The sequence below is a fragment of the Callorhinus ursinus genome, unplaced genomic scaffold (assembly GCF_003265705.2).
Source record: "Callorhinus ursinus isolate GAN/ISIS: 27379988/994484 unplaced genomic scaffold, GSC_fseal_2.0 scaffold17, whole genome shotgun sequence".
NCBI lineage: Eukaryota > Metazoa > Chordata > Mammalia > Carnivora > Otariidae > Callorhinus > Callorhinus ursinus.
Genome location: NW_027397079.1, coordinates 6,227,136 through 6,239,973, shown reverse-complemented (window position 1 = coordinate 6,239,973; position 12,838 = coordinate 6,227,136). Strand labels below are relative to the sequence as shown.

The 12,838-nt window shown below is 43.8% G+C and overlaps 1 non-coding gene across 1 annotated transcript; it reads left to right on the top strand.

Annotated features, from left to right (window-relative positions):
- Positions 1–3,586: 3,586 nt before the first annotated feature.
- Positions 3,587–3,693, top strand: LOC112834869 (U6 spliceosomal RNA). The gene has a single exon (XR_003211048.1). It is a non-coding gene; the product is annotated as a U6 spliceosomal RNA (small nuclear RNA).
- Positions 3,694–12,838: the final 9,145 nt, after the last annotated feature.

Genomic DNA, 12,838 nt, shown 5'->3' with positions numbered 1-12,838 from the left:
CTTCCCTATATCATCAGGTTTCTAGCACAGTACCCAGCAAAGATTTGGGGCTCAAGACATATTTGGTAAATATTTTAAAATAAATAAATGAACACAGACACGTGTGAACGAGCAGGTGCCCACAGCACACTGCCCATCTGACTGTGGGAAAGGCGCACAGGGGGGACAGTTAAGTGCTGGGAGTGGTTGGTCTCTTGAACGGTGGCTGTGAAGCATGTACAGAGATGTCTTCTGTTTTTTTTTTTTTTTAAGATTATTTATTTATTTGACACATAGAGGGAGAGAGAGAGAGAGTTGAGCAAGGAGCATGATGCGGGGCTTGATCCCAGGACCCTGGAAACATGAACTGAGCTGAAGGCAGTTCCTTAACCGACTGAGCCACCCAGATGCCCCAATGTCTCCTGTTTTTAAAAAGGAAAGCGGGTATTTTCCATCAAGGGCATAGGCTGTTCTTCTCAACGGCTGATGAAAGTGCTTTGTATTTGATTTTAAAACATCACTTAGGTTTTGAGTTGTCTCCGGATCCCCCTCTGAGACATGAACTTGAAATTGCAAATTTGGCTCCCACCCTTGATCTTTATCTGGTTATCAGGCAAGGAGACCAAAGAACACCCGAGGGGTAGAGTGGCGCCTGAAATGGTTGCTTATTTTCCAGAATTCCATCATTTCACCAGGTGCTTTTCACTTTCCTCATAAGGCCTGCTTCTCTCCTGGAGGAAGTTTGGGGGAGAGTGGGGGAATCATGCGTCTTGTCTTGCTGGAGCACGATGCATTTGTTTTTCCCTTTCATTGAAGGTTTTTCATATTTGAAAATCAGTTCAGACAGACACTGCAATTTGCTAAAATCAATATAATTAGAGAAAAAAATGGATGTACTGAAGAGAGGACAATTCAGGAAACGATTGGACATGACTGAAATGTTTAAGGAGCCTCACTGTCTTCTAAGACTGGGATTTGAACAGGAGTGAAACCCAGACTTTTGTAATGGAAATTTCACTCTAAACCTCTAACATGCTACTTCCCTGGCAGAGATGATATTTGAAGAAATCTGGATAAGGATTTATGTCCCTTTGAACGGCTGGTTCATGCTGAGCATCCTGACACCAAAATGTCATGCTCACACCTAATTTCTTCACATTATTAACGTTTGCTTCGATTGCCAGAGTTGGGGTATAAAACTGTTATATTCTTTGGAGTAACAATTTGTTCTTTTAACAGTGTTATTCTCCTAGGTGTTCTTACAAGTCCTTTGTTCTTTTATTAACCATTTCTTTTCTCAGACACCAAGCTGGAAGTCAGTTTGGGGAACAGTTGGTGTGCACTCGGTATTTGAGAATGGAATATTCTGCATCATACGGATCACAGAGCCCTGCCATCTGCAGCCTAGGGCTCGGCTGCACTGGTCCGTGGGGTCCCTCATTTTGGAAGCCTTTGGTTGGCAGCGAGGGGCAGGAGACGTGACGTTCAGCAGCATCCCTGAGTCACGCAAAGGGAAAAACAGCGTGATTTATTAGTGTGCACTCTTCAAGACCAAGGAACTGAAGAGGTTCACTGAATTGAACTGGAAACTTTAATGGGAAAAGTTTTCATAGGGGGAAACAGTTGAAGAAGTAGGAAGAATCTGGTGTCGGCTTTAAGCCAGGCAGCCATGGGAGGTGTCCCAGCTTGGCCACAGCTGTGCCACCTTGAGCCTGATACTCTGTACCCACCCACCATGATGCATTTGGAGGGTGGGTGGTGAGGCAGGCCTGCCTGCTGGTGGTTGTGACCACAAATGGAGCACAGTGTTTTAAAATGTGTCATAACCAAGGCCAGAGACCGGTGAAGTATGCATTCTCTGTAGTGGGCACTCGAGAAATTACCTTCCTGACTTTTCACTGCGAGTGTCGACATACCATGGACCACAGTGGTCACCGGTGAAGTATGCATTCTCTGTAGTGGGCACTCGGGAAATTACCTTCCTGACTTTTCACTGCGAGTGTCGACACACCATGGACCACAGTGGTCAATGCTCAGATGTCACACTGTAACACTCCTGGAGTCATAGTTTTAAAATTTAGGTACTTATGACAATAAGAGATTTATGCATTGAGAGGGACGGAAACTCTGCTGTGGAAAGAATGACACGCAGCGGAATTCAGAGTAACAAGTGCAGCCACATTCTTGCACGCACGCACGCACACCTCTTGTGACAGGCAGGGTCAGGTACTAGAATCCCTCCCAGTTCAGTCTCACTGCGTTAACAGCCTTGAAGAGCATGAGGAAGGGGGACGGCCATACCTTCAGCCTCGAGTTTCTGCTGGCTCTGCGGCTCCATGCTAGAGCACTGCTTCTGGATTCCAAGGCACGTACGGCAATGGGCAGAAACTTCCGAGCATCTACAGTTTCTCAAAGTTGGGATTTGAAGCAAGTGTTTCTCTCAACCTGTTTCAAAGATGTTGTCGCCTTCCAATACGCTTTGTGAAATCCACACAGATAGGTGATTATTAGTGAGGAGGACTTCTTGACTCCATCCGAGTTTGGCCCCGTGTCTCCATACTGGGTGCCCTCCTTTTTTTTAAACTTTTTTATTTTAGAGAGAGAATGGAGTGGGAAGGGGCAAAGGGACAGGGAGAGAGAGAGAGAATCTCAAGCAGACTCCCTGCTGAGCATGGAGACTGACACCAGGCTCAGTCTCACAACCCTGAGATCATGACCTGAGCTAAAATCAAGAGTCAGATGCTTCACCGACTGAGCCCCCAGAAACCCCCCTTTGAGAGGCCTGTAGTTTCTGCCCACGATTCAGTGGAGGGACATGGTTTACACCTCAATCATCTTCTGTGTATTTCAGGTCACATTGGAATTGAAAAGTGTCTTTTACTGTGCAGAACATGGTTCTTTGATACTCAATGAGTAATATTAAATCCATTCCATAGGCTCTGTGTTTTAGGATAGTTGTGACAAATGAATACGTCCTTGGAGTTATGTGAGCCCTCCAAGTGCCTGGTACTGTCGGGAAGGAGCAGTGACGAGGCTGGTGATGGTGCTAATAAGGATCATGTGGGCTCCCTGGGCCGTGTGACCGCTCAGGGCCAGGTCCCCTGCTCTGAACATATTTTATTTAACTCTTCCCCAAAAGTCGTGTAAAGTTGGTATTCAGTTCATGACCAAAAACTAAAGTTAAGAAAAATTTAGGTCTCATTGCTTATGTGTAGAAAAGACAAAATTTAGACCAAACGCTGGTGTGTTCCACCCACCTTATTCTCCATTTCCCCAAAAAACAAGTTCATATAAGTGATGGTTTCCTCCTTCCCATTCCCCCCCCACTTCTTTTCCTAACTCTTATTTGCTTCATAATTTTACAACTAGATATTTTAGTCTTGCATATATGCTCTAATATTAACCATGACGTTGGAATAGTTTAGGCATGAAACAGTTGTGTTTCTTTGGGTGTGGGTAGGGTGAGTCTCTCTCCCCCAGATCTGTATGTTGAAATCCTAATGCCCCAAGGTGATGGTGTCAGGAGATGGGGCTTGAGGAGGTGATGAGCTCATGAAGGTGGAGCCCCCATGATGGGATTCATGCCCTTATAGGAAGGGACAGGAGAGTGCTCGCTTCCACAGCACATATACAGAAATCGGAAGGCTACAGAGGAGATTAGCATGGCCCCTGCATAAGGATGATCCTCAAATTTGCAAGATGTTCCATGTTTAAAAAAGAAGAAGAGACAGGAGAGGAGAGAACTTCCTTCCTTTCGGTGTCTCCCCACCACGTGGGGACGGAGGGAGAAGACATCATCTATAACCCAGGACACAGCGCTCACCAGACAACGGATCTGCCTGCACCTCATCTCAGACTTCCAAACTCGCCAAACTGTGGGAACCAGATGTGTGTGGTTTAAGCCCTCTGGTCTCTGGGGCTTTGTTCCGGCAGCCTCTGCTCAGTAAGACAATGTGGTAACAGGGCCACTGAATAAAGTCTGCTTCATGGGTAGCTGGGCCTCACCCAGTCCCTAGCACATAGCAGGTGCTTAAGGAGTATGGGCTGAATGAACAAAGAAAAAGATACGAGAGAATCAGTAACACTCCAGCATCATAAAGGTGTCCCATTGGCCAGTCGGAGCATGAAGTGAGGTGCAGCGGGTTTGGCTGACACGGGCGTGCTGCCAGGGCCCCGCAGGGAAGGACTCCTTGTCCTGGCTGCCAGGCTCTGTGTCCTGCTCTCAGCCTCTCGGAGCTCAGTGCATCTGCAGGTGCTGCATTCCTGGGCACACGTACTGGGACGTCTGGCTGCAGCCATCCCTGGGGTCAGCGGGGCTGTCCTGGGCTTGCCCCCGGTGGGACTTCTGCTCTCTCTACTCCTGCTTCCCTTCCCCCTTGTCCTCTGCTTAGTTAACACCCTGCCTAGTAATAATACTACTAATACTCTGAGTTGGCTTCCCTGAAGATCCAGCCTCCTGTACCACGTGGCCAAGGACAGTGGGTCGCTCTCTTTAGGTGTTATAAATTCCCGGAGCTGCTCTTCAGTGATTGTGCTTAAGGAGCTGTGTGAATAACCACAGTTGAGGACAGTCTTTACATTCTGTTAAAATATGTCCTTTTTTTAAAAAATTTTATTATGTTATGTTAGTCACCATAAAATACATCCTTAACAAAATAAGAATATATTATTGATGATGAGTAGTTTGCATTTGCACAGAAGCAAAAAGCAGAACTTTTACTTGCAGCAGGTAAAAACACCAACCCCTAGGAGCTGCTGGGTGTCCTTCTCCATCACACAACTGAAGTCAATCTCCGTCATGCACTTGGTTTATTTGCTTGTTTTATTTAGGGTGTGATACTCTACTTACACCTAGCTTAGTGTCCTCCGAACCCCACGGCTGTGGCACTACACATAAAGGCTGATGGGTTGTGTTCCTTTTTGTCCTAGGACACCCAACTCTACGTTTAACCCGGTTCCATGTTCATAACGTAACAGAATGAAAAGTGGTGTTTCCGGGATCGACTGTATTCATCTTCTCAGTAGAAATGACGTTTTGTCTCCTTCCAGAGCTTATTCATCTGTTCTTTCTCTCTCTTCTCTCTGCTCTTTCCTTCTCTACTCAGACTGAGAATCACGGTGATGCTGTGACATGTGTGCGTGGAGTACACATCACTGTCCTGTAAATGTGGGGACCGATTTGTTTCTCACCTCCCGGCATGGTGAGCAGCTTGTAACTGGCCATTGGTAACATTTCCATAAACAGAAAGTGCAGGTGTTACGGTGGGCACATGTTGGACCATCCGCCCAGAGGATTCAGAGTCCCTGGTCCCAGGTTGCGATTCATACGTCTTTCTGTATGAATCAGAATAAGCCTTCCCGTCAGGGCTGCTGCGTGCCTGGGAGGACGTGTCTTGGCCACTGGGCTGTGCTTTGGTGTGGATTAGAGAACATCATCATCCCCTTCAGGTCAGAGATACCCAGCCTTGGCTACTATGGACAGTTGGGCCAGATGATTCTTTGTTATGGGGGGTTGCCCTATGTAAGGTGTTTATAACAACATTCCTGGCATCTGCTCACCAGATGCCGGTAGCATCCACCCCCTGCTGTGACAATCAAAAATGTGTTCAGATAGTGTGGATATCCCCCAGGGAGCAAAATCACTGTCTGTGAGAACCAGACTTAGGTGAATGCGTTGCATGCAAGAGTACACAGACTATAGAAAAGAAAGTGGGCTGGCTTTCCACCTCCCACCTCCACCCCCGTTGCTCCCTTGGCCAGGTGCATTTGTGCAGTGCACAATCTGCAGGTTCCCACATGGAGACACAAGTCCTGCAGGTTCCCACATGTTTCTGTGTCCTGGCTAAATGTCTTCCATTGGCTTCTCGGAGACATCCCTTAATCCCTTTGGCTTCTTCTAGCTTGACTTGTTGCATTTATTTATAAGCAAACAAGTACCATCCTTTTCTTCTGCTTGCATTCCTTCTGATTCATCAGAGGTTTTGAAAAGGGCTTTCCTATCTATGTTAGCACAAGTAGCTGCTGTCTCTTTTGGAACTGTGTGCAAGTGTGAAAGTGTTTGATTTGGAAGGTGTTATCTGTATTCAACACTTATCAAATCTCTTCTTAAGGGGGCTTTGCCTCTTTCTCTGACCTTTTACTTTTGGACAAAACACATCTTGGATGCCAAATATCATATTTGTTTCCTTACAGGAAGGTGGTAACATCATTCCCTTATTAGCACCATTTGATCTCTGACAAGTGATAAAGACACGACATGAAAATATATAATTTCTCATAACTGGAAGAGACTTAAATTAGTACATAGGAGACAGGGACAAATAGATGAAGGGCATTTGCTAATTGATTGAAAATCATGTTATATTTAGGACAGTGTTTCCTAAACTATCAGAAATGGTGGTGTAAAGTAATTTCATCTTAAAATTGCCACTTTAAAATAACAAAAATAGGGGCGACTGTGTGGCTTAGTTGGTTAAGCGTCTGCCTTCGGCTCAGGTCATGATCCCAGGGTCCTGGGATCGAGTCCCACATTGGGCTCCTTATTCGGTAGGGGGTCTGCTTCTCCGTCTCCCTGTGCCCCTCCCCCTGCTTATGCTTGCGTGCTCTCTCTCTGATAAATAAATAAAATCTTTAAAAAAAATAACAAAAATAAAATCATACATTAAGTAACAGGGATAATACTTTCAACTGCTTTATGTCATTAAAAGGGGCAGTGCTGACTGCAGTCTCTCTCTGGTCTGTAACCAAGCTGCCAGGTGGATGGTCACGTGGCAGGTCAGATTCCCCGGATATCAGCGTGCTTTCTTTCTTCTTATTTCTATGGAATGAAAGATCCTAACTCATGATTTTAGGTGGTCAGGAAAGGCAGTGGCTGTCGGGTGGCCTTGTGATGCAGTTTGGGGTCTTGTATCAAACACGACCCCAGAAGTTGTAGAGCATTTTCTTACCCAAGCAAGACTGTGAGACATGACATGATGGAGACTCTATCTCCCTCCAGAGCTCAAGGAATGTCTCCACGTGTGCCATGGCAGGGAAGGAATCCCACAATCACGTTGCAGCTATACTTGGGCCTCCAAAATGTATTTTCATATTCAGTTATCACCTTGCGATGGGATTTCAGAAGATGTTGTGTAGTGTCCCCATTGCTCCAAGGAGGGAAGAAAATAGGAAAGGTCCTTCAGGATTGGCCTGCACCTGGAGCCTCCAGCTACACGGGCCTCCTCCCTGGTCCTCCAGCAACGAGGTTCTGCTCTCATCTGCCTGTTGGCCCTTGCTTTATTTCCTAACTCCCTGCAGAAGCAGCTCTTTCCATCTTTGGTTCTTGCCCCAGATGTCACCTCCTCAGAGAGGCCATTCCTGCCTGGCCATTCTGGAAAGCCCTTGCTCGGCTGCTCTGTGCTCTAGATCCAACAGAATCTGTTGCAATCTGCAGTCTGTTTCCTTGTTTGTTGTGTTTTCTCCCTGGAAGGTGAAATTCAGGAGCGGGTATTGACCCTACCAGCTCCTGTCCCGGTACTTGGGACACGGGAGGTGCTCAGCAGACAGGACTGGGCCCCTCGGTGGCCTTCTCTGCCACAGATTGTGCCCCCCAACTCCTGTGAATGCATTTAGGTTGTGGTCTCTTGTTTGCCTTTTTGTCAGATGGAAAACTAACTTTAGATGGACACCATTATTTTGCACTTCTTCCTGGAAAATAAATGGACTGGTTTATCCGAGAGCTTACTGTACTTTCTTTGAATACGATAGGAGGGTTTCCACAGCTTTCAGTCCTTTAGAAAAAGTTCACAACTGTGAATCCAATGGGAAAAAATGGGGCAAATGGAGCATTGGTGCATTAAAGTCCAATTTTCAGATAATCATGATCTATTATTTTATTCTCCCTTTTTCAGCTGTTTGTAGGAAATCACACTTTTGGATGAAATGGTCCCAACACACACAGTTTCAAATTCTATGTCCCCACAAAAGTACTGTTCAAGTTGTTATGGATGAAACTCTGTCTTTCACCCCCACAAACTTGTATTTTGAAGCCCTCATCTTCAATGTGATAGTATTTGGAGGTGAGGCCTTTACAGAGGTAATTAAGGTTAGGTGAGGTCCTAACGGTGGGACCCTAATCTCATAAGACTGGTGTCTACAGAAGAAGAGACACTAGAGAGATCTCTCCACATTCACACTCAGAGAATAGGCCAGGTGAGGACATAGCAAAGAAGGTGGCCATCCTCAGGCCAAGGAGAGAGTTTGCGCCAGAAATCAGTCCTGGTGGCACCTTGATTTTTTTTTTTTTAATTTTATTATGTTATGTTAGTCACCATACAATACATCATTAGTTTTTGATGTAGCGATCCATGATTCATTGTTTTCGTATAACACCCAGTGCTCCATGCAGTACGTGCCCTCCTTAATACCCATCACCAGGCTAACCCATCCCCCCACCCCCCTCCCCTCCAGAACCTCAGTTTGTTTCTCAGAGTCCATCGTCTCTCATGGTTTGTCTCTCCCTCCGATGTGCCCCCCTTCATTTTTCCCTTCCTTCTCCTAATGTCCTCCATGTTATTCCTTATGTTCCACAAATAAGTGAAATCGTATGATAATTGACTTTCTCTGCTTGACTTATTTCACTGAGCATAATCTCCTCCAGTCCCATCCATGTTGATGTAGAAGTTGGGTATTCATCCTTTCTGATGACTGAGTAATATCCCATTGTATATATGGACCACATCTTCTTCATCCATCATCTGTTGAAGGGCATCTCGGCTCTTTCCACAGTTTGGCTATTGTGGACATTGCTGCTATGAACATGGGGGTGCATATGGCCCTTCTTTTCACTACATCTGTATCTTTGGGGTAAATACCCAGTAGCTCAATTGCTGGGTCATAGGGTAGCTCTATTTTTAAATTTTTGAGGAACCTCCACACTGTTTTCCGAAGTGTCTGTACCAACTTACATTCCCACCAACAGAGTAAGGGGGTCCCCTTTCTCTACAACCTCTCCAACATTTGTTGTTTCTTGCCCTGTCCATTTTTGCCATTCTGACTGGTATAAGGTGGTATCTCAATGTGGTTTTGATTTGAATTTCCCTGATGGCTAATGATGATGAACACTTTTTCATGTGTCTGTTAGCCATTTGTATGTCTTCTTCAGAGAAGTGTCTTCTCATATCTTCTGCCCACTTTTTGACTTGATTATTTGTTTTTTGGCTGTTGAGTTTGAGAAGTTCTTTATAGATCTTGGATACCAGCCCTTTATCTGTAGTGTTATTTGCAAATATCTTCTCCCATTCTCTGGGTTACCTCTTTGTTTTGTTGACTGTTTCCTTTGCTGTGCAGAAGCTTTTTATCTTGAAGTCCCAAAAGTTCATTTTTGCTTCTGTTTCACTAGCTTTTGGAGATGTATCTTGAAAGAAGTTGCTGTGGGCGATGTCAAAGAGGTTACTGCCTATGTTCTCCTCTAGGATTTTGATGGATTCCTGTCTCACATTGAGGTCTTTCATCCACGTTCAGTTTATCTTTGTGAATGGTGTTAGAGAATGGTCGAGTTTCATTCTTCTGCATGTGGCTGTCCAGTTTTTCCAGCACCATTTATTGAAGAGACTGTCTTTTTTCCATTGCAAGTTTTTTCCTGCTTTGTCAAAGATTATTTGACCATAGAGTTGAGGGTCCATATCTGGGTTCTCTATTCTGTTCCATTGGTCTATAGGTCTGTTTTTGTGCCAGTACCGTGCCGTCTTGGTGATCCCTGCTTTGTAATGTAGCTTGAAATCGGGCAACGTGATGCCCCCAGCTTTGTTTTTCTTTTTCAACATTTCCTTGGCGATTTGGGGTCTTTCCTGATTCCATACAAATTTTAGGATTGTTTGTTCCAGCACTTTGAAAAATGTCATTGGAATTTTGATCGGGATGGCATTGAAGGTATAGATTGCTCTGGGTAGCATAGATATTTTAACAGTGTTTATTCTTCTGATCCATGAGCATGGAATATTTTTCCATCTTTTTGTGTCTTCTTCAATTTCTTTCATGAGTGTTCTATAGTTCCTAGAGTATAGATCCTTTACCTCTTTGATTAGGTTTATTCTGAGGTATCTTATGGTTTTTGGTGCTATTGTAAATGGAATCGTTTCTCTAATTTCTCTTTCTACTGCTGTGTTGTTAGTGTATAAGAAAGCAACTGATTTCTGTGCATTGATTTTGTATCCTGCCACATTACTGAATTGCTGTATGAGTTCTAGTAATTTGGGGATGGATCTTTTGGGTTTTCCACATAAAGTATCAGGTCATCTGTGAGAAGAGAGAGTTTGACTTCTTCTTTGCCAATTTGAATACCTTTTATTTCTCTTTGCTGTCTGATTACTGTTGCTAGGACTTCTAGTACTATGTTGAACAATAGTGGCGAGAGTGGGCATCCTTGACGTGTTCCTGATCTTAAGGGAAAGGCTCTCAGCTTTTCCCCATTGAGGATGATATTCGCCGTGGGTTTTTCATAGATGGATTTTATGAACTTGAGGAATGTTCCCTCTATCCCTATACTCTGAAGAGTTTTAATCAGGAAAAGATGTTGTATTTTGTCAAATGCTTTTTCTGCATCAATTGAGAGGACCATATGGTTCTTCTCCCTCTGCTTATTAATGTGTTCTATCACATTGATTGATTTGTGAATGTTGAACCACTCTTGCATCCCAGGGATAAATCCCACTTGGTCGTGGTGGGTGATCCTTTTAATGTATTATTGGATCCTATTAGCTAGGATTTTGTTGAGGATTTTGGAATCCATATTCATCAGGGATATCGGTCTGAAATTCTCCTTTTTGATGGGGTCTTTGCCTGGTTTGGGGATTAAGGTAATGCTGGCCTCATAGAATGAGTTTGGAAATTTCCCTTCTGTTTCTATTTTTTGAGACAGCTTCAGTAGAATAGGTATTATTTCTTCTTGGAATGTTTGGTAGAATTCCCCAGGGAATCCATCAGGCCCTGGACTCTTGTTTTTTGGGAGGCTTTTGATCACTGCTTCAATCTCGTTACCGGTTATTGGCCTATTCAGGTTGTCAATTTCTTCCCGTTTCAGTCTTGGCAGCTTATAGGTTTCCAGGAAGGCCTCCATTTCATCCAGATTGCTCAGTTTATTGGCATATAGTTGTTGATAATAATTTCTAATAATTGTTTCTATTTCCTTGGTGTTAGTCGTGATCTCTCCCCTTTCATTCATAATTTTATTAATTTGGGTCCTTTCTCTTTTCTTTTGGATAAGTCTGACCATTGGTTTATCGATCTTATTAATTCTTTCAAAGAACCAACTTCTAGTTTCGTTGATCTGATCTACTGTGTTTCTGGTTTCTAATTCATTGATCTCTGCTTTAATTTTAATTATTTCTCTTCTAATGCATGGCTTAGGCATCGTTTGTTGCTTTTTCTCTAGTTCTTTAAGGTGTAGAGTTAGTTGGTGAATTTGGGATTTTTCTATTTTTTTTGAGTGAGGCTTGGATGGCTATGTATTTCCCCCTTAGGACCGCCTTTGCAGTATCCCATAGGTTTTGGACCGATGTGTTTTCGTTCTCATTGATTTCCATGAATTGTTTAAGTTCTTCTTTGATTTCCTGGTTGACCCAAACATTCTTGAGCAGAGTGGTCTTTAGCTTCCAAGTGTTTGAATTTCTGCCAAATTTTTTCTTGTGATTGAGTTCCAGTTTTAAAGCATTGTGGTCTGAGAATATGCAGGGAATAATCTCAGTCTTTTGGTATCAGTTGAGAGCTGATTTGTGACCCAGTATGTGGTCTATTCTGGAGAAAGTTCCATGTGCGCCCGAGAAGAATGAGTATTCTGTTATTTTAGGGTGGAATGTTCTGTAAATATCTATGAGGTCCATCTGATCCAGTGTATCATTCAAAGCTCTTGTTTCCTTGTTGATTTTCTGCTTAGATGATCTGTCCATTGCTGAGAGTGGAGTATTGAGGTCTCCTACAATTAACATATTGTCATCAATATGACTCTTTATTTTGGTTAACAGGTGGCTTATGTAGATAGCTGCTCCCATGTTGGGGGCATAGAGATTTACAATTGTTAGATCTTCTTGTTGGATAGACCCTTTAAGAATGATATAGTGTCCTTCTGTGTCTCTAATTACAGACTTTAGTTTAAAATCTAATTTGTCTGATATAAGAATTGCTACCCCAGCTTTCTTTTGAGGTCCACTGTCATGGAAGATGGATCTCCATGCCTTCACTTTCAGTCTGGATGTAACTTTAGGTTCAAAATGAGTCTCTTGTAGGCAGCATATGGATGGGTCCTGTCTTTTTATCCAATCTGCAACCCTGTGCCGTTTTATGGGAGCATTTAGGCCATTCAAATTGAAAGTGATTATTGAAAGATCTGAATTAATTGTCATCATGTTGCCTGTGAAGACGTTGTTTTTATAGATTGTCCCTGTAAATTTCTGTTGTATATCACTCTTGGGGTCTTTCTCCTTTTATAGAACCCCCCTTAATATTTCTTGCAGGGCCGGCTTAGTGGTCACATATTCTTTCAGTTTCTGCCGGTCGTGGAAGCTCTGCATCTCTCCATCCATTCTAAATGAAAGCCTTGCCAGATAAAGTATTCTTGGCTGAGTGTTCTTCTCCTTTAGTACCCTGAATATGTCTTGCCAGGCCTTTCTGGCTTGCCAGGTCTCTGTGGATAGGTCTGACGTTATTCTGATGTTCCTCCCTCTGTACGTAAGCAATCTCTTCCCCCTAACTGCCCTTAAGATGGTTTCCTTGGTTCTAAGATTTGCAAGTTTTACTATTACATGCCAGGGTGTTGGCCTGTTTTCCTTGATCTTGGGAGGGGTCCTCTCTGCCTCTAGGATGCGAATGTTTGTTTCATTCCCCA